Here is a 22,467-nt window from a genome sequence, read left to right as displayed (position 1 = left end):
ATAACACCATTTTCATCCACCTTACATGCGGGTACTGAGGGCACCAGGTTCCTTCAGATTAGTTGGTGCCTCAAGATCCTCAGCAGATTAGAATTGAACACAAATATTTAATTTTATATAAATATATATATATATATATATATATATATATATATATATATATATATATATATATATATATATATAATTAACCAGAATGGATTGGATCGTCATACCTTACCTCTACTAGAAAATCCTGTAAATGTTGAATAAACCCCATAAGCAGGTTTTGCTTCCAATAAGGATTAATTCTATCTTAATTTGGATAAAGTTAAATGTACTGTTTTATTATTATAGAGAGGAAGTAAATCATTTTTACAAATTTGGATTATTTCGTTATAATGGAGTCTATGGGAGACAGCCTTCCCTTAATTCAGAGTTTTCTGGTTAGGTTTCCAGATTACAGATCCTAGTGTGTGTGTGTGTGTCTATATATCCTTGATAAAGGCCCTAATGTGGGTTGAAACGTTGGATGCACAAGTTTGAAAAATAAAGATATTTTTGGTTCACTATATATATATATATATATATATATATATATATATATATATATATATCTTGAACTATATATATATATATATATATCTATATCTATATATATATATTTATATATATATATATATATATATATATATATATATATATATTTCTCAGTTCACTGAAAATTAATGGAAAAGTAAAAAGTAAAATATCTGAAGCTCCTCAAAAAACCCTATGTAGTAAGACTGAGGGCTATTGGATGCACTAATAGACTTGAATTAAGTTCACTGGTGACACCGAAGATCTACAAAAACCGGGCCTTCAAAAAAGAAGTAGTAGAAATGCAGCCTAACAAGTTTTGTGCCTACAAAGCACTTAATCATAGGTCTATGATTAAGTGTCCTGTAGGCATGAAACATGTAGGTTTTTTACTTTTTGCTACTTCTTTTTTTATGGCCTGGTTTTTGTGGATCTTCGGTGCCTATCCTTTTATGCACATAAACGATAAGATCCACTAGTCTAGGGAGGTTACCTAGTGGGTGTCATTTTAGGTGACTTGGCCACCAACACTCTGGGTCTTTGTTCAATTGATATCTCTATCTATTGCATTGATTTCAATCAGAGGGCTTAGTCCTCTCCCGCCTTTAATATTTAAAAGGGAGAGATTGCCAAGACCATAGCATTAATTCTACAGGCTTAATCCTCCCCCACTTGTTTCTTTTAAAGGAAAACTATACCCCCCAAACAATGTAGGTCTCTATAAAAAGATATTGCATAAAACAGCTCATAAAATCCTGCTTCATGTAAATAAACCATTTTCATAATAATATACTTTTCTAGTAGTATGTGGGTAATCATAAATAGAAAATTGGCATTTTAAAAAATAAGGGCCGCCACCTGGATCATAGGATTCACTGTACTCACAAACATACCAACAAACCATACATGTTAGGTCACATGAGCCAATTAACAGACAGAGTTGTGTCTTTTGCTTCCACACTTCTTCCTGTTACAGTTAGAGTTGTGGTATTTCTGGTCAGGTGATCTCTGGGACAGCACACAGACCATCATTAAATGGTGGCTCAAGGCAAGAGATGTAAAATGGCAATATTTACTTAAATATATATTCCAGTTTGGTAAGATTCTTTAATATGTCACTTAATATAATATGAACTATCTGTTGCTTATGTATTTATTTTGGGTGTATAGTTTTCCTTTAAGAGAGAGAGAGAGACTGACCAGACCAACCCATTAAAAGGCATGGGACCACCATTTAAAGGGGCTGGTGTGGGGGTTAAAACCACATGGAAGCTTGGCCTGCTGCATAAATGCAAGACTTCCAGCAGAATAACGCTGCTACAATACAAAATGCAAAAAGGAGGGTCGTCTGAGCATTCCAAGGCTAAGTAAAATTATATAAATACAATGGAATAAATGGTCTACTTGGTCTCAACTCAAATTTATCAGAATTAGATTTTTTAGGTTTCACAGCCACCTGCTTAAAGTTTTAACATCTTAACAACATACCACAAAAGTTACCGATATTTATAAATAATATCTTATCATCTTACTAATACCTGGTGCATCAAAAAATCATATACCCCCAAATCTCACCTCAGATGACATTCAGACTACCAATTTATCCTGTATATTATTAGGGGGATTCTACTGTGGGTGACCTGATTTCAAGTCTGTTAAATTACCTGCACTCCTCCTGGACAAAACAATGACTTTCTGCTTTCTGTGAGCAATTATATGTTTTGTGCATTGAACATTTATGTTATTATCTGCTCTGAAAATGGAATACATTGCTATTTCAATATATTGGCAATTAAAATTGTAAAAATGCTGCCGAGAATTTGACCTACTTTTACAAAATGATCGTTCCTTGGTGTACAAGAAAATATTCATTTCACCCAAACGGATGCAACTTGTTAACAATTAAGTTCAGTTTAAAAGCATATGCACAGTGCCGATCCTTACCTAAGGGCCGCCTGAGGCGGCTCCTGCAATGCCGCCCCCACTCGCCGACTTACCTGTCGGGAGGGGAGGCAGGAACACTAATGCGGAGAGCGCAACTGCGCTCTCTCGCATTAGTAAAGCTGAATTTCGGGTTTAATTCTGCTCTTAAAGGTGCAGGATCGGCTTTTTGCCGCCGCTGTAAACCTCTCCGGCACACCCCTGCATATGCATATGCTACAGACACATTGGGGCATATTTATCAATGGTGGAATTTCGAATTGAAAAAAACTTCGAAATTCGAATTCAAAAAGACCAACATAAATTCATTGGAGAAGTGTTCTGTAGTGTCTGTTCCAAACAACAGCATTTCTGCCAGAGCCAGAAAGGAAAAAGGTGACCTCAAATTTGGATTAAAAAGGCATTAGAATCTGTTGGCCATTGTGTGTGCTTCAGGTGGATTTCAGCTACAATTTAAGGCATAATACACACCAATATAGTATTTAACCAGCATCCGAATTTGAGGTTGCACTTTCTGCACTGGAATTATCTCCCAACACAGCTACCAAGTTACTGAAATTATTTCTGTTGCATATGAATACAGTATAGCAGACCTGTCTCCATTATGAATGTACCTTCTAGATTCAACTATGATCACCCCCATCTTCTCTGCTGGCAAAGGAGTGTCCCCTAAAGGCATATGTGCTAGACAGGATAGTTGTCTGATGTGAAGCCAGCTGGGTTGGCAGATCAGAGAAATCAGGGTTCAGTAGCAGAGTAAGACCTTAAGCTACACATACAACAATGCCTACAGAAAATAGTTACTATTTTTCTTTGAACAACAACTTACATGGATTGATATGTGTGCATCTCATTGATGTGATCCGCATCAGGTGGTCCAGACCCAATATCAGCTCTAATGCAGTAAAAACTGTAAGACAATTTTCAACATCGATATCAAAGAGAAAAATATCTAGAGTTTGTGTGTCAGGATCACTGGGAAATGGCTACATGTACAGTAGAGGGACTTTAGAGTGTAAGCTCCTTTGAGCAGGGTCCTCTTTACCTCTTGTGTTGGTTATTGTTTGTATTTTGTATGTAATATTTATGTTCAATGTCATTTATTGTAAAGCACCATGGAATATATTTAGAAATGTGTGTTAATAATAATCAGTGAACACACAGTATAATTGCACCCTTGCGGGACTAAGGAGGTAATAATTGCTGGATACAAAATGGAGCAAATACAGGGAAGTAAATAATTTTAAAAATCACATTACGGGAATTACCTGTAATACAATGTACAACTCAAGAGAATGCACATAATAGCTCAAATTGTACGTTAATCCTCGAGAACATAATGAAAAGACTGCTGTGAATGTTGCTCCCCATACACATACACACACAGATAAGCCTTCAGTTACAGTGTATTGTGTACTAAGAAAGGCATGAATGAAACTTAAAGTGACTATGTTCCATCATTTTTTTTATAACTTTCTTTTTATTGAGATTTTCCAAGAAAATATTTTTTCCATACAAAGCATTACAAAAATAAAGATAATACAAAAACAAAAGTTATCCAGTGGTCAAGAGGTAGACATATACAGTTACATCAGAGTAGTATAGTGAACACCCAGCAAACCTAGGGGTGCATCCAAATGACATGTCAACGGAACATATGCAAAAAGTAAACAGTGGGGCACAAAGTATTCATTACTAAGAGTGAGCATAGGGATAACTCCATTGCTTTTCCCCATCTTAGAGGTGTGCAGGGTATCAGTAGGAAGAGGTAAATCGCATATACTCCATTCAGTGGCCATTTCTCCTCATATCCCCCTCGGGCACAGTCAGTTCCTAGGCACCTTGTCCCCAATAGGTTCCAGCCCCACCGATTCTCCCATCTTAAGAGATCAGTCCAATGATCTGGGTGCTAGGTATATTAGCCGCCCGGCTCTCTGGCCTAAGTCACCTGCAATGGTCCCCCCAATTGGGCGGTGTCCCAGCTATACCAAATTTTGTTAAAGTTATCAATATTATCATTTCGAAGTGCAGTCAGCTGTTCCATCCTCCTAATATACCGAACTCTCTCCAGGAGGTCAGCCTCCGTTGGAGGAGAGGTATTTTTCCATTTCCCCGCTATAGTACATCTGGCAGCTGTCAAAATTGAGTTGGCTAATTTTTGGGTTGGATTATTTATATTAGGGATTCTCTTCCCCAGCACCAATACCAAAGGATCCAGTGGGATATCGATCAATAACACCTTAAGCAAGCATTGTGTCACTCTCTCCCAAAATGGCTTGATAACTGGACAAGTACTATGTTCCATCATTTTTACACTCAAACATATACCTTAAGATGGCATGTGTCTACTTACCTGTGTAGTACAAATTCATGGGGGCCAAAGGTTCTTACCCCAAAAATAGTAACAGTTTTGTGAACAGCCTGGGCAAATTCAGTGCCAAAGTAAAACTCAGTAAAAATGGCATTCAGTACCAACAGGTTCTGTACAATAGCCCCTTACCCCCATGCTCACTTAATTGTCAGGAAGAGGTCCAGGGAGGGATTCATGATGCCGCTGGAGGGGGGTCCAGGAGGGCCTAGGTTTGAATCCCAGAATTACAGTAGAGTAATTTTTGCTGTCCCTGGTAACTATGGTTGCCACCTTTCGCACAAATTTTTACCGGCTATGATATCACAAGGGGTGGATGATGTTGAAAGGGGTGTGGCTATGCCTTAGCAGGGATCTACAAGGTGGAGATCGGGGAAGGAAAGGGTATGTTCTAGGCTGGTTAAAGGGCTTATGTGGGCGGGCCAATGTGTGGTGCTACATTAAAGGTCATTACAGATTTACCGGCAGATGGGTGGATGTTTTAGCGGGCAGTAAAATACCGGCAGGGTGGCAACCCTACTGGTAACTAGTGGGGCGCTGCTGTCTGAGGCAAGTTTCTCATCTCAGGGGGCAGCGCCCTACTGGTTACCAGTTCCACCTTCATCAGATTGCAAGCATCAGGTTAAACACTTGAGCCCCTATGCTGTGGCTATAACCAAGTTATAAACACTCCTCATGGGAACTATAGACACTGTTACATTTAGGGGCAAATTTACATAGGGTCGAATATCGAGGGTTAATTAACCCTCGATATTCGACTGCTGAATGTAAATCCTTCGACTTCGAATATCGAAGTCGAAGGATTTACTGCAATTCCTACGATCGAACGATTGAAGGAAAAATCTTTCGATCGAACGATTCGAAGGATTTTAATCCATCGATCGAAGGATTTTCCTTCAATCAGAAAATTGTTAGGAAGCCTATGGGGACCTTCCCCATAGGCTAACATTGGCCTTGGTAGGTTTTATTTGCCGAAGTAGGGGGTTGAAGTATTTTTTTAAGAGACTGTACTTCGACTATCGAATGGTCGAATAGTCGAACGATTTTTAGTTCGAAACGTTCGAAGTAGCCTATTCAATGGTCGAAGTAGCCATATTCGACCATTCCAAATTCGAAGTATTTTTTCTTCTATTCCTTCACTCGAGCTAAGTAAACGGGCCCCATAATCTTAGAGCACTTTAAAAGAGGATCTAGCCCTCTCAATGGATATTCCTTTTTCAAAGGTGCCTCATCCCTGTGCTTAGTTTATTGCGGCTCTATAACTCATGCTCTGGGTGTGCACCTCACCTTCTTTCTTGAATAGGAAGTTTCAAGATGCAGATTATGAATCATTTCCTTTCTATTATTATAATTATCACGTTCCACCAAGATGTAATTTCCCTTATACAGCATGAGGATGTTCTAGCTCTCCTATGGTTCTATCCACAATTCTCTTTTTGGGTTCATAGCTAAATATATTTCTACCACACTGAAACCTGTGTTGACCAGTGTTGACCTGTAAGCAAAATGTAGAAGGGTTGGGTCTGGATATGGATTGTTGGTTAAAAGATACTGGATAACAATATATTGCATATATCTCTTTGGAGAAAGTCTCACAATGTATATAAGAAATATTTTCTGACATCGACAACCTTCATTGTAATGAGGTTTTAAATGGTGAGGCCTTGGTGATAGGAGAAGTATGGGATACTTTTTTTTTTTAACAAAAGTTTTTATTTTTAATTTAGTTCAATACAGTACATTAACATGGATGAGATACAAGCTTACTCAGAGTATACAGAAAACACAGACATTATTACAACATTGTAATCAGTTTACAATAGTCATGACATCCTTATACCATATTTGTAGCTTCTATACCTTGTATGTACTACCTTAATTACCTTGCTACTAGCTATCCAATAAACCCAACTAAACCTAACTTTGCACTGCTTCATTATGTTTGTATTGCACTCTACCTATGGTGCGGAAAAGTCTGAGTAGGCATGTATATATTCCTTTCTAGTCTAGGTTATCCTTGGAAACATTAGGGTAGTTGCCTCAATTCTAATTGAGACCATCGTGTGCGTCAATCCAAGGGGACCATATTTTCTCAAATTTTGCCGGGCAACCTCGTCTGATATAGAGAAGTTTGTACAGTGGTACTGCATGTGCAATCTGCGTCTCCCAGAAATGTACACTTGGGGCTTGAGGCGCCTTCCATTGCATAGTGATGGATTTACGGGCATAAGCAAATAGTATGGAAATCAATGCTTTCTCTGCTACCGTGGGAGCTAGATCCGCAACTTGATTCAGAAGCATTCCCCGGGGTTCCACTATGATTGGCGTATCCATCATGTCGGACATATACTGTGCTATTTCCCTCCAGAACCTTTGTATCTTATTACACGACCAGACCATGTGCATGAAGTCAGCTGGAGAGAGATGGCACCTGGGGCATTCATCCACCTGGGTTGGGGACATTTTGGCTAGCACACTAGGGGTAAGATATGCTCTGTGTAAAAACTTATATTGTATCATTTTATCCCGGGAAGCCACAATATGGTCAAAAATAGAATCGAGGACCTCTTTCCAAGTGTCAGTGTCTAACTCAGGGATATCTTTACGCCACTTCTCAAGTAGTTTACCCAGTGGAGACTTCCCCGCAATAATCAGGATAGCATAGAAACTGGACAGGTGTTTGGTGTGTACGCTAGCTAGTGCCCTTTTTTCTATCTGCGTAGGCTCGGTATTCAGTATCACCCCTTTGAACTGGGCTTGTGCGGCATGTCTTAGTTGGATATACCTAAAAAACATTTTATTGGGGAGATCGAACCTCTCTTTCAGGGTTTGAAAGTCCATTAACTTACCATCTGACATTATATCCTGAATATACTTTATTCTATAGTTGGCCCAGGCTTGAGGGTCCGGTACAGTCTGCATATGCGGCAATTTGGGGTTGCACCAAATAGGGATGAGCACTGAGCAGTGACCCTCCAGTTTGGGGAGAAGACCATGAGCAGTGTTCCATGCCCAAACTACTTCTCTCACAGGTGTAGTTGCTTGTATTGCATATTTACAACCTCTATAGAGGAGATTTTTGAGTTCCTCATATGACCCAATATGTTGTGCCTCTAAGCGTGTGGCAGGATTGTCCAAGCAAGGGGTCACCCACCCTTTAGCTGTAGCCAGCTTCGCTGCTAGGTAATACAAGAAAAGATTCAGGGCTGCCAACCCCCCTGCATTGGTGGGGAGCTGTAATTTTGCCATGGCAATCTTTGGTGTAGATGGGTGCCAATATAGCTGCGTAAGTAGGCACCTGATTTTCTTGAAGAAAGTATTTGGGATCCTTACAGGGGATTGCCTAAATACATATGTAAACTTGGGTAACATTACCATTTTAAATAAATGAATGCGTCCAATCAGGGATAAAGGTAGGCGAGTCCATATTTTAATTTTCTGTTCCAGACCCTGCATCAAGGGCATTAAGTTTAACTCTACGAATTTGCCTGGGTCCTTATGGATGTTAATACCCAAATATTTGAAGCTACCTGTCCAACGTAAGCCTTCTGGCAGTACCGGTAAAGGGTTTGGTAAGGAGTCAACTGGGAAAAGAGCGGACTTACTCCAGTTAACCTTAAGCCCTGAATAAGAAGTGTGGACATTAATAATATCCAAAGCTGCCTCAAGGTCACGGCCTGGATTAGCTAGGTATAGTAATGTATCGTCTGCAAACATGGATATTTTTTCTGTTAACCCCCCTAACTTGAGCCCCTCTATCCTAGCTGATTAAGTATGGGATAATTGAGCGACAAAAGCCTTAGAGACAGATTTCAAAGGATACTGCACAAGGGGATTGCAAGTCATTTAATAAATTGCTATGTTTATGAAGAGGAGTAAGTGGTTAGCTACACTCATTCAAAAAGTATGTTCTTAAAGGAGAACTAAACCCCCCTTTAGGCAAAAGTCTACTGGCTGAATTGTGTCCCCTCTGGAAATAGTGACTGTACAGAACAGCAGAGCTCACGGGCACCATCTTCCGGTGCTTGGGTATTCTTCGTGGCTTCTACCTTCCTTCTGCAATTTCCGTTACTTTCAGCGCATATGCAGTTGTAACAAACCGGAAGATTGCTCCAACTGCGCATGCACCAATACGGCGCTCACTTAACGAAGAATACCAAAGTGCAGAAGATGGCGACCATGAGCTCCGCTATGCTGACTCTGCATGTGCGGTCAGTATTTCAAGAGGGGACACAATTCAGGGGTAACACTGTGCAGGGGGGAGGCAGGGAGGGGGGCCAATGGGGACTTTTGTCTAAAGGGGGTTTAGTTCTCCTTTAAACAGGATCCCTCAATTACCCATCCTTCTTTTTTATTGAGCCACAGGGCAAAACTGAATCAGTGAAGGTTATCAAACCCAGCTATAGGAAGCATTGAGCAGAATACACTTGCATTGCTTCAGATTAGCACACACTGGGTGGGAACTGAGCGCCATTGGCTGCGGGGGAAACTGGGATTTGGAGCCTGCCCTGCAGCTCCTGCCACAATAACTATAAGTTTGATCATTCTGCATGGCTATTAAGAGAATTCCAACAGCGGTTAAAATAAGCAGATCCCTATTCCCTCAATGCTTTCCTTTACTTTTAATGGGCTTTATTGAAAGGTAACCATGCTTATTAGATAGAGGGTCCATTATAAGGCCTTTGTTATCAAACAAGAAATCAATAATTACCCCCCTATGGCCAAGAAGAAGACGTACAATAATGAAAAGGTAGCAGATCCTGCAAACAGTATTTTTAACTCACTAATAATAGCAACAGCAGCCCATTGTACAAATCTAGGCTTTAGACTATTGTTAAATTCCCCTGTTAGACCCTTTCAGACATGAGAAAACCTGCATTGATCCCCTGCTAAGCTTTTCTTAAGTTTAATGAGGCAGCTAAAATACATGGATAATAATTATACAGTATAGCTCTGGGATGTGCAGCTCACGCGCCTGTGGCGGCTGCTGTGAACTCCAATTTCTAACATCCCTCCAGCAGCCTGTGAGTATTAATGGATGGTTGGGCTTTCACTTGCCAATTCCACAAGGCAAATGTATCCGGCGTCATTGGAAGAGAGTCATTGTCTCCATACTGTGCGCTGTTTGACTGATTTTCTGGTTCTTTGGCTCAGAGCACCAATTTTACTCAGGGCACCTGCACAAACCCATCTGGTTATCTTCATCTCAGAACAAAAAGGCTGTTTTGTTCCTTTGCAGAACAATAGTTAATAATGCTGCTCACACTGCTTAGTTTGTACTTCTATTTAAGCACAAATATATTCTATTGCAACTTTTTTTTTGCATTTCACTGCTGTGGGGAAAAATAAGGGATAATGTTTTCTGTTTACCAGAAAGACTTATCTCTGAGCCAGGAACATAATAAAGTCAACCATACAGTGGTTGATGCTCTATGCCAAAGGTCCTCAACCTTTTTTTACCCATGAGCCAAAATCAAAGAGTTGAGGAGCAACACAAGCATAAACAACATTTCATGGGTGCCAAAGGGCTATTTGGTAGACCATATGTGGACTGGCAGCCTACCTGAGGTTCTGTCTGGCAGTACATCTGGTTTATATGCAACCAAAATTTGCTTCCAAGCCTGGAATTTAAAAATAAGCACCTGCTTTGAGGCCACTGGGAGCAACATCCAAGGAGTTGGAGAGCAACATGTTGCTCACGAGCTACTGGCTGGCGTTTTTTTCCTATTTAAAGGGTGATAGACTGAAAAAGATCGTCATTTCTTGGATCATGGATTATAGGGTAATTTGGACCCTACGTACCAGATTGCTTAAAATGAAAACTGAAGAGCTGCTGAATAAAAAGCTAAATAATTCAAAAACCACAAATAATAAACAATGAAAACCAATTGCAAATGGTCTCAGAATATCCCTCTCTACATCATACTAAAATTTAACTCAAAGGCGAACAACACCTTTAAAGGGATTCTGACATGATTTTTATGGTGTAGTTCTTATTTCTAAATTACATTGTTTATACTGCAAATAATTTACTGTACAATATAATATGTCATTCCTGATCCAGTTAGTGGATGTTGTAATATTGGTGTGTAGGCAGCCATCTCAGGTCATTTTGCCAGGTAATGTGATTTCAGAAAGAGCCAGCACTTCATGATGGAACTGCTTTCTGGCAGGCTATTGTTTCTCCTACTCAATGTAACTGAATGTGTCACAGTGGGACCTGGATTTTACTATTGAGTGCTGTTCTTAGCTGCTATCTGGTTACCTTCCCATTGTTCTGTTGTTAGGCAGCTGGGGGGGGGGTGATATCACTCCAACTTGCAATACAGCAGTAAAGAGTGATTGAAGTTTATCAGAGCACAAGTCACATGACTTGGGGCAGCTGCAAAATTGACAATATGTCTAGCCCCATGTCAGATTTCAAAATGAAATATAAAAAAATCTGTTTGCTCTTTTGAGAAATGGATTTCAGTGCAGAATTCTGCTGGAGCAGCACTATTAACTGATTCATTTTGAAAAATAATTTTTTCCAATGGCAGTATACCTTTAGGTATGAAGAGCCAAATTATGGAAAGATCTGTTATCTGGAAGACCCCCAGGTCCCGAGCAATCTGGATAACAGGTCCCATAGCTGTACTTCATATTATTACAGCTGAACATTTCTGTGTATTGAAGTGGGATGAAGTAACCCACATATGAGCCATGGGGTTTATATCACATGACGTGTTTTTGATTATTACTACATGTAGCTGAAGTCAAAAATCCCACCACCTGCCAGAAGTCTCTTCCCAGCGACCGGAGGGGGAAGCTCCTCAAGTCAACCTACATGATTAATTACCAACCATCAACATTGATGATAATTGCTGGGTTCTGGGGTGAATGTTCAGATTTGGTGCAACTAAACTATGAGCAGTGCTACAGACAGGGATCAGAATGCCGCATGTGCTATTAGTGTTATTAACTCTGCTGCAATGGAAAGCGCCTACTGGCAGTTAAATGGAAATGACATTGACCTGTTATTGATCTGTAAAAAAAACATGTTTTGCTTGGCTTTTCCAGCAGAGAAGTAGAATGAAATGTATTCCGATGTCTAACAGAACCGACTTGCCACCACTTTTATGCAAATGTGGCCTCGCAGGGCAGCGCTTCTGTAGAGTCTTTGCATGAGCAATTGAGACTGATCCCACGGACATAGAAATACTAAGCCTGTCTACCCACAGGTATAAGTACATCTGTCAGTGATCTCATTCTGCCATGTATTCCTGCACCCACGGGAACGGAGATTAACTCTAAACTCGACATAATAAATCACAGTGGGACTCATTTATCAACGCTGGGGAAATTTGCCCAGGGGCCGTTACTTATGGCAACCAGTCAGTGATTAGCGTTTTAAAGCCAGCTGCAAGTAGAACAATGAAAGTAGCAATGTGATTGGTTGCCATGGGTTTTTGCCCATGGGCAAATTTGCCTGGTGTCGATAAATGACCCCCAATGTGTTTTAACCAGGGTTGGTTTGTGTTCCTGTGGGTGCCTTCCCACAGTGCCGAATCATCAATTAATACATAAAAAAAAACTGTTCTGCATGGCAAACACACTTATATACTCAAATGGGTGGGGCCCTTACATGCACTCAAATTCAAATAGCAAGAAAACGAAGGGGAGCAAAGTGATTTATCGCTCAACTGTTTGATCCCTTTCCATTACCTCCAAAGTGATTCTATTATTTCTCTAGATTATATATCCTTTAACCCATCAACCTGCAGCATTCAAACAAACAAATCTGGCTAAATCCTTTTTGTTTAAGGAAATAGCCTCTGTCCTTCATCTACAATGGCAAGTCCATTAATGGCATGTCCGCTGCGGTGATTTGAGGATGTTTTATACCACCCAATTAAACTATACCAACCAATTACAGTATTAAAGGCTTTGTTCAGCTTTAAGAGGGTTATTTACTAAACTCTGAATACATAAATCACGAAAAATTTGTGTTTTTCTTTTAATAAAAAAACTTTTTTTAAAAAGATGGAATTTTTCGGAATTTATTAAACCCAGAGAATGGAAAACGTCTGAATCTGAAAATCCGGCATCTCAGACCAGTCAAGTTTGCATATAAGTCAATGGGAGAATTCCCAATGATTTTTTGATGTGAGCTCGGTTTTTGGCAATACCCCGAAGTTTTTGGGCAAAATTCTGAGTTTTCGGGTGAAAAATCCAAAAAAATATTGAAAATGGGATGAAAAATCCAAAAAAATCATGGAAATCTAATTTTTTTCCCGCAAATAAACTTTTCAGGAAAGTGTATTAATAAATAAGCCCAAAAAAATCTGTGCGGATTTGGTCAGAGTTTTTTTCAGAAAATAATGAGATAAATTCGGACTTTGATAAATAACCCCCTTATTATGATGTAGAGAATGATATTCTGAGACAATTTGCAAGTGCTTTTCATTTTTTATTATTGTGTATTTTTGGAGTTATTTAGCTTTTTATTCAGCAGCTCTCCAGTTTGTAGTGTCAGTGATCTAATTGCTAGGGTCCAAATTATCCTTGCAACCATGCACTGATTTGAATAAGAGACTGGGATGTGAAGAAAAAGGTGAGTCATAAAAAAAGTATCAATGACAATAAATTCGTAGCCTCACAGAGCATTTGTTTTTAGATTGGGTTTTTTTGAAAACTAGAAAGAGTTCAAAGAAAAAGGCAACTCGTTAAAAAAACTATTAAAAAATAATGAAGACCAATTTGCCATTCTATAACATACTAAAAGTAGACTTAAAGGTCTTTAAAAGGCCAAAATTGTGCAGGGACCTCTTTGTCAGTAGAGTGGGGATACTTTTACAGTAAGGAATTCCATAGTGAAATGTAACTCTATTGACAGACAATAAATACATTTTTAAAGGGAATGTGATTTTATCCACAGACCAGTAGAGTACTACTGCATGTATTCATATATCCAGCTGGAAATATATATATATATATATATATATATATATATATATATATATATATATATATATATATATATATATATATACAGTATATATATATATATATATATATATATATATATATATATATATATATATACAGTATATATATATATATATATATATATACATACATATATATACATATATATAATATATATATATATATATATATATATATATATATATATATATAATATATATATATATATATAGGCTCAAGCCGCACTGTGGAGTTCTACCCTAAGTCTAGTCAATAAATTATTTAAACATTAATTCAACCGAATGGGATTGTTTTACCTCCAATATGGACTTATTATATCTTAGTTATGATCAATTACAAGGTAATGCCTTATTACAACAGGGAAAAAGTAAATCATTTTTAAAAAGTAGAATTATTTGATTAAAATAAAGTCTAAAGGGCAGATGTACTAAAGGTCGAAGTGACTAATGCTAGCGAAGATTCGCCAGCGTGCCGTCATTTTGTTACTTTGCCCATTTACTAATAGTCACTGGCGTAAATTCGCTAGTGAAGGAGATAGACTCTATCGGTAATTCGCTCCCTTACGCCTGGCGAAGTTGCGCTCTGGCGAATGGACATAACTACGCAAATTCACTAAGATGCGGATTTTACTGATTTTACTGATTTTTACCTCTTGCGCCAGACTTGCCTTCGCCACCTCAGACCAGGCAAGGTACAATAGAGTAGATAGGAGTTCCTCAAAAAATAGTTGAAAATGTTTCTAAGTCCCAAAAACGTTGGCGACTTTTCATTTTTCAGGGTGATAGGCTGCAAAAGGTCGTAAATTTTTTCTGGGGTACCCGGCTTCCCCCCTACATTTCCTACACATAAACTATACACTGGGCTCATGTGTAGGGCAATATAACAACTTTATTTTCTTTTATTAAGGTTCCTTGGGCTTGTGTAGTTTTATGTATTTGCTGCAACATATACGTACATTCAACTTTAACTATGCAAATTAGCCAATGCTAGCACAACTTCGCTTCGCTTGCCGCAGTAAAGCTATCACTACTTTGCCAACGCTTGGCGCCCTGGATGCAACTTCGGATTTTAGTGAATTAGCGTTGCGAATTTATGCCTGGCGAAGTGTTGCGATGTGAGCGAAGTAGACGCTAGCGCAAATTCGGCGCTTAGTGAATCTGCCCCTTAGGCAGATGGCCTTCCCCATAATTCAGAGCATTCTGGATAACAGGTTTCCAGATAATGAATCCCATACCTGTACTAACATTTTTTTGTTGATTTATATACTTTAATTTGAAAATTTATATGAACGCAGAAATAAACACATTTGCTGGAAGTGTTGGGAGGCCCCTTAGTTCCTTCTAAGAATTGGTGGCATTCTGTTGTGTATAATGTTTAGGGCTACAGAAATCGTCAGTGAAACAATATTGCTAGCGGGTGGAAGCTGACAATCTGTAGGAATGGGGCACAAACTGTTTATTATTCTACTTGTAAAATGTATGAGTTAGCGCAATCTGTCCTACTACGCCTCATTCCCACATGTTTCCCAAATCCTTTTTTTTTTTTGCCAAAAGCCTTCAGATCTATACAATTTAAATTAATGTATGGATATTTCCTAGAATAATCCATTCTTTCAGATATGGGTAGGATTTAACAGCTGTTTATTTGCTGAAAGGGATAGCACACAGCTGGAAGTACATTTATTTTTCTTCAATAGTGATGGCTTTGAGCACAAACACCCGCCACTTGTCTGGGTCATTTGAGTGGCATCTGCCAATGAAATGTGAATTCACTGCCATGGACATCTGCTCTCTCTCATATTTATGCAGTGCCATGTGCTTGTCCTTTGCAAAAGATATGGAGCATTCAAATAAGATATTTTTCTGACTGTATAAACCATTTTGCATGAGATTCTGTGCTCCAAGAAAGGGATGGGAAGGGAATATATATATTTATGGCTAAGTGAAGAATCCTTCCCATGTTGTTTTTCAGAATTTGTTCCAAACCACTATGTGATAATCAGGGTCGGACTGGACCACCGGGTAATAAACTTCAGGGGCCCCCGTGCGCATAGGGTTGGCATCTGGCCAGTATTTTATCAGCCTGGCCGGTAAAAATATTGTTTGATACCAATGTTATTTATAGGGAAAAACCACATAAATATAGGAAGGCCGGTATTTATTTCCAGAAAAGGTGGCAACCCTACGCGCACATACGTGAACACCGGCATGCACATGTGCGCGGTGCAAAACATTGTATTGTTATGGGGCTGTAAGATCAGGGGAGAAGGTCTGGGCCCATGAGGCCCACCAGGTTTTTTTACGGTGTACCGACAGCCCAGTCCGACCCTGTTTATTAAACATTATTTTACTTGGTTAGTTCAAGACCACATACTAGCGTCATGTATGTTATTTTCTTACATTTGTTTAATCTGAACAAACTGATAGATACCCAAGATGATCTCCATGATCAAAAGTATGTATTTGCGAAATGACTTTGTTTTACCAATAAGGAATCAAGAAGTTTCTTTAACATCTATAAAAATAACATGATGAAATTCCAAAGATCAATATTCAGCCTTGTTGGTTTGGCTACAGTATGTGTTGGAGCCCATGACTAAGCACCCCAAAAGGTGCGAAACGCGTAGGGTGGATGGAGATGCAAATATATTTTTAATTTTTCTACTAATAAAAATATCTTTTAACTGAATATCTCTGGTCCTGTGGATCCGTTTGAGTGCCGGACAGCTCTGCTTCCTTATCTTTGGCTATGTGTTACCCTGGATCAGACCTCTAGACACCGTATTATAGGAAATACAGATAAAGTAACTGGAGAGGCCATATTATACATGTGCTACTGGTGCTACAGTTGTAAAAGTGCAGTAAAGGAGACATTGGTTTGAATCTAATGGAACATTTTAAAGGAAGCACAACAGATCAAAATGATAGTCACATATGAAGTCCCACATTATAAGGCATAATATTGGTGTTCAAACAGTAATCTTATTAATGGGCAAATACCATATAAAAGGGATGATGAAGAGGGAGAATATGGTAAAACAGTGGACTCTTGACAAAATAAACGTCCCTATTCCATCAAAATCAACTTCTGCCATTTATTTAAGGGCATAAATAAACACACTTCCAGTCAATTTCTAGATCTACAGCCTTGAAAGCAATGTCTGTTATCCTGTATTTTTGAGGGATTTGCCAAGCTCTTAAAGTATAAGTAAGCGCTTTATTTTAAAGCATCTCAGAATTACTCCAAGAATACCATACAGCTATTTTAGTTACTTCCCTGCTTAGCACTCCTTCTCTCTCTGAATAGTCAGCCCTCAAAGAAGTGCTTACCGAGCATACTTGCTGCCTCTGTTCCAATGAAAATCAATCAGGCATTCAAAGCCCCACCCCTTTTGCTTTCTGAGTAGTCCTTCCCTCTCTAACTATGAAGACCTCAAAGAGGTGACTACTGCACATGCCTGATTAGAGTAATTTTTAGAGATAGAAAAAAAAAGTTTACTGATACTTTAACAGTGGATCTGTGAATGTGAAGGTGCTGAACAGGTGCCCACACAAAAGATAAGGAGTCTAGGTTATCATACCAAGATGTGTAAATTTTAGTATAGTGCACAAACAAGCAATATTGCCAACCAGGACCAAAATATTGGATGGCACTTCATTTAGTTGAATTAACCATATTTACAGAACTGAAGCATCCAAAATACAGAAACCTGCCTCTTCAGGAGAGCATCTGCTCCCACAGGAAATAACGAGTATCGACCCAAGTTCTATGAAGAGCAAGGGCTGTTTTTTCGGTTATGGTCGGCCAGATAATACAGAGCACATACTGAATATATAACTCCGAACTGTTTGTGAATATATTGAAACATTTATGTAAGATTCTTTGCCTTCAGCCATTCACTCGCATCATATACGGAGCATATTTTGGCTTTGAAACAATAAAGTATGCTCTTGTGGGAAAACCTGTGCCATATGCACAGTGATTGATGTAAGTAAACTGAATGGCATGAGACAGAGGTAGCATCAGAAGGGTGGACATTGGCATTTTTCCACTGGCTGAAATGCTGTTGGACATTGGGAGGGGACCCTTAAGGTCTCAGCCCAATACTAACCCTAATCCAAGAGAGAGTTGTAGGTGCCCACTGTCATGGTTTAATGGAATCTCATGTGTCAGTTCTCCGCCAGCAGAGAAATGCCTTTGCCTCTGGCCATTCTCTCGCATCCAACTGTCAGCTGCATACACAGAGCACATTTCTGATTGGAAACAATCAAGCATGTACTTTTGGGCAAACCCATGCCATAGTGACTGATGTATGTAAACTGAATTGCAGGAGATAGATGTAGCATCCAAAGGGTGGCTGACATTTCCCACTGGCAGAAATACACCAGCACAGGATCAGCCACATGGGTCGTGGGACACCAGAAAAAACCTCAGTGGGACCCGGATGTCTTGTCGTCAACCCAAGTCTGCTCCCCTAGACTCTGGAAACACTTCTCTATATCCTCTTCCCCATTCACAGATGGAGGAAGAAGGTAAAACATATACTCTTTGCAGGGGAGGGTGGCCAGAGGATGTGACATGCGTGGGGGGTGCATTCGGGAACGTTAGGAGGGGGTCTGCGATATTAACATTTCCATATGACCAATTTGCAACCAATTTTTTATTGGTAGAACACTTTTTCAGTATAAAAGTAATGCTGAAATCCAGGAGTGCTGGGCCAATAAGCAATGAGGTGAGATGAATAACTCATCTCAGGTGGCAGAACAAAGCAAGTTACTGAGAGAGGCAAAAAGCCATCCAGGTAGCTTTAAAAACCAAATTTCCATTTCTGAACCGAGCTTTCCTTGTGCAAGTACAATTGCACTCTATGCTCTAGTGATGCTCCCCCCCCCGGACCCCCTCTGGTGCAGGAAAGGTAAGCGTTTGGGGGTGAGGGGAGGCGGCATTGCTGGGTTAGAATTGCCACTGCTGAAACCATTTATTGTTTGGGATACATGAAATGAAAAAAAGGCTATATTTCTTTATACTTTAATTGTTTTAGTGTTGAGACACTTTTTTTCAATTGAATTAAGTGTATATTTTCATGTATATTCTATGCAGAAGCCGAATAAAGCCTTTGAAGACTGTATTGGCTTTTCAAACTTTTCCATAACAGACCTCCTGCTGCCAACGTAGAGGTTTAAATAGGAGTTCTTTGTGACAGATTAATAGACCCAGAACAGCATAGGGGCATCAACACATGACAGGCTTAGCTTTCCGGCTTAACAAGATAACAAGCTGAATTTCCTCTTAACTAGCACCCAGTGGACTCATAAAAGAGAGAAGCCTAATGAATGGAACTGGCATTATAGAGATATATAATAAATATGACAACATTAATAAAGGTTTGATCCTGAGTTATTTCTAGGTGGGCAGGCAAATCCCTTAAATGTTCAGAAAGATTCTTAGAGTAAAAAAGAATAAGGCTGAGAAGGAACACCATCACCCTGATTTTCAGACTTTGCATGTGCAGATCTTTGCATTTGTTGAAAACATAAAGAGTTGCAAATCAATCTGTATACTGTATATCACTGGCTGCATTCGGTCATGTTGCATTCACAGTGTGCAGGTGGAGGGGTTGCACTCGGGTTTTTCCTGAAAAGATCCCTAACTTGCATGTTATTCAGCAGGCTAGGGAGAGCCGCAGGCCACAGGGTGCAGAAAGATTTTGCACCAGATGACCAACAGAAGGTTCAGAGCTCAGTTTGCACTGCCAGTCCTATGGGCAGAAGTACTTCTTCCTACTTTAACCCATGAGCCACACTCAACTGTAAAAAGAGTTGGGAAGCAAAACAAGCAGGAAAAAGTGTTTGTAGGTGCCAAATAAGGGCTGTGATTGACTGTTTGGTAGCCCCTGTGTGGACTGGCCACCTACGGGAGGATCTGTTTGGTGTTCACCTGTTTTTTGCAACCAGAACTTGCCTCCAAGTCAGGAATTCAAAATAAGCACCTGCTCTGAGGCCACTGGAAGCAACATGTGAGCAACATGTTGCTTGCATCCACTGGTTGGGGACCACTAACTTAAAGCATCAGCTCCCTTGATGATGATGGCATAGCTGCATTGTCTGTAGGGACAGTGGTTATAGGATAGTACCTATAGCAGGAAGCATTTTAGCTGATGGTCTAAACATTTCAGCAGCTATAAGTTGTCTGGGGATGTTGTGGGTTGTTTAATTAGATTTGTTTACTCTTGATTTGTAAAGCAGAGAAATTAGCATTCCAGGAAATAAATGTGGCACCTGCATAAACTTTGTGCACAGAATGACAATGTCTCTCCTTTCAGAACATAGAAAAAATATACACAGAGCAAAATCTTTGAGCGATCAAATATTTACTTTCATACAGGTAACCATTGACTTGTTGTTATGGGTTAGTAAACCAGTAGCAAACTATCAGTGATCCTTGATGGCCACCAAGAAAGTGGTGTGTGGGGGGTAACATCTCTTCTTAACTGATGAACTGATAGGGTCTTTCAGACCTGTGAAAGTGGTCAAAGAGTCCATAAGACTGCTGTTTGTGATCGTTTTACCTTTTTTGTACTTAATGTATTTTTCCCCTGATAAAGAATGCCCATGTGGTCAAAACGCGTAGGGCCAATTGCCGATACACTCGAGTATAAGCCGAGTTTTTCAGCCTCCAAAATATGCTGAAAAACTCTACCTCTGCTTATACTCGGGTCAAGCTCAAAAACGGTCGCTGGCGTCCAATAATAGTCGCCGGCGTCCAAGAATAGTCTCCAAGAATATTCGCCGGCGTCCAAGAATGGTCGCTGGCATCCAAAAACGAGACGCCGGCACCTCCAATGGGAGCAGAAACCCTCAATTTTTTGATTGAAACTTACATTTCTCACCCTAGGCTTATCCTCGATTCAATAAGCTTTCCCAATTTTTGGAGGTAAAATTAGGTACCTCGGCTTATACTCGGGACGGCTTATACTCGAGTATATACGGTAAGTCAATTTTTGATACAATTTTTATATTTAAGTGTGCAATCCCTAATATTTTTGGACTTAATTCATTAGGAGGCTTCATTTGGGCAGTCTCCATGGGATTAGCACCTCAGCACTGATTCAAGAAATGGGTGTGCACCTTAGTCTTATAGAATCCTTGGGCAGACACTGGTCAAGAATACCGGCAGTGTTACTTATAGCTAATGATTTGACACCCTTAGTTTACCACCATAGGGTCTGCAGTTCCAAACCAGGATGAAACATACTAATTTCTCTTCCTATCTCTTTGTGTACCAGGCATAGGTAATTAATTGTGGTGACATTTATAAATCAGACTTTTATGAAGGGCCTTTTATTCCTGCGTTATCAGCGGCTTGAATGGAACTGCTGTAACTATGGTGATATCAAGAAACTTTGAAGCAATGAGAAGTGACAGTACTTGCTTTGGCCTTTCAGCACCCAAAACAACATAACTGATAAATAAGAAGCCCAGAGCATTGCTGTTTAGACATCATTAAGTAGAATGTTACAGCAACGTGATTTTGAAACACAAAATTTCATTAAAAGTCAGCAGAGCTGCATACAACTAATAAAGAGAAAAAGAATAGTTGACAGAACTAATCAAATCAAACCCATTAGAATCATTAAAAACCAAATGACTCCCACTGACAGAACCGGCCTCACACACACTCTCATTTTTAAAAATGATTTCCTTTTACTCTGTAATAATAAAGCAATACCTTGTACTTGAGCCCAACTAAGATATAATTAAACCTTACTATAGGACAAACAAGCCTTTTGGGTGTAATTAATGTTTAAATGATATTTTGCAGACAGAGCATAGAGATCCTAATATGGAAAGATCCCTTATATGGCAAACCTCAGGTCCTGAACATTCTGGATACCAGGTTCTATACCTGTACTATTTGCCCCTATTGCTAGCTTATCAGCTCCATATGCACATAGATCTACTGTAAAAAATACAGATAACTTGTTGCCACAAGCCGTGTGTATAGGTGATAGCTGAATCCAACAGTGATCTGGTTTTGCCAAGTCCAGAGAAGAAGTATTATGCATTTAGCACTACATGTTTCGGACCTCTAGGGTCCTTCTTCTGGTGCAGTTTTCAAAACTGCACCAGAAGAAGGACCCTAGAGGTCCGAAACCACAAAGTAAATTAATAAATAGCCTTACGCGTTTTGTGCCTGTGGGCACTTAATCACAGCCAATGATTAAGTGCCGACAGGCAGTGTTGGACTGGCCCACCGGGATACCAGGAAAAGTGCCCTCAGGCACGAAATGCGTAAGGCTGAATATTAATTTACTTTTTGGCCTAAAATAAAGTTCTCAGTCATTTTACAAGTCGGTTTGTGGGATCTGTGAGTGCCTGCCTTATTTGGCATCTCCAGAAACCTTTTTCATGCTTGTGTTGCTCCCGACTCTTTTTACATTTGAATTTGTCTAATGGGTAAAAAAGGTTGGAGACCCCTGGTTTAGGCCAATAAATTATGAAATGTCTTTTTGTTGTAGAGCTAGATCATCGGCATGTTCTGGTAATAAAAAGCTAAAACATGGTTATACTTGGCTCTGCTAGGAGGGTACTAGGACAAATGCTGAATGATAC

General features: G+C 39.5%; 1 protein-coding gene across 1 annotated transcript in view; it reads left to right on the top strand.

Moving 5' to 3' along the window:
- qrfprl2.2.S (pyroglutamylated RFamide peptide receptor-like 2 gene 2 [provisional]S homeolog) overlaps nucleotides 1–22,467 on the top strand; it is a 106,795-nt gene that overhangs the window by 16,528 nt on the left and 67,800 nt on the right. The window lies entirely within an intron of this gene.

The sequence above is a fragment of the Xenopus laevis genome, chromosome 3S, assembly GCF_017654675.1.
Source record: "Xenopus laevis strain J_2021 chromosome 3S, Xenopus_laevis_v10.1, whole genome shotgun sequence".
Lineage (NCBI taxonomy): Eukaryota > Metazoa > Chordata > Amphibia > Anura > Pipidae > Xenopus > Xenopus laevis.
Note: the sequence above shows the minus strand (reverse complement) of the source record. Positions and strands in the feature narration are given on the sequence as shown.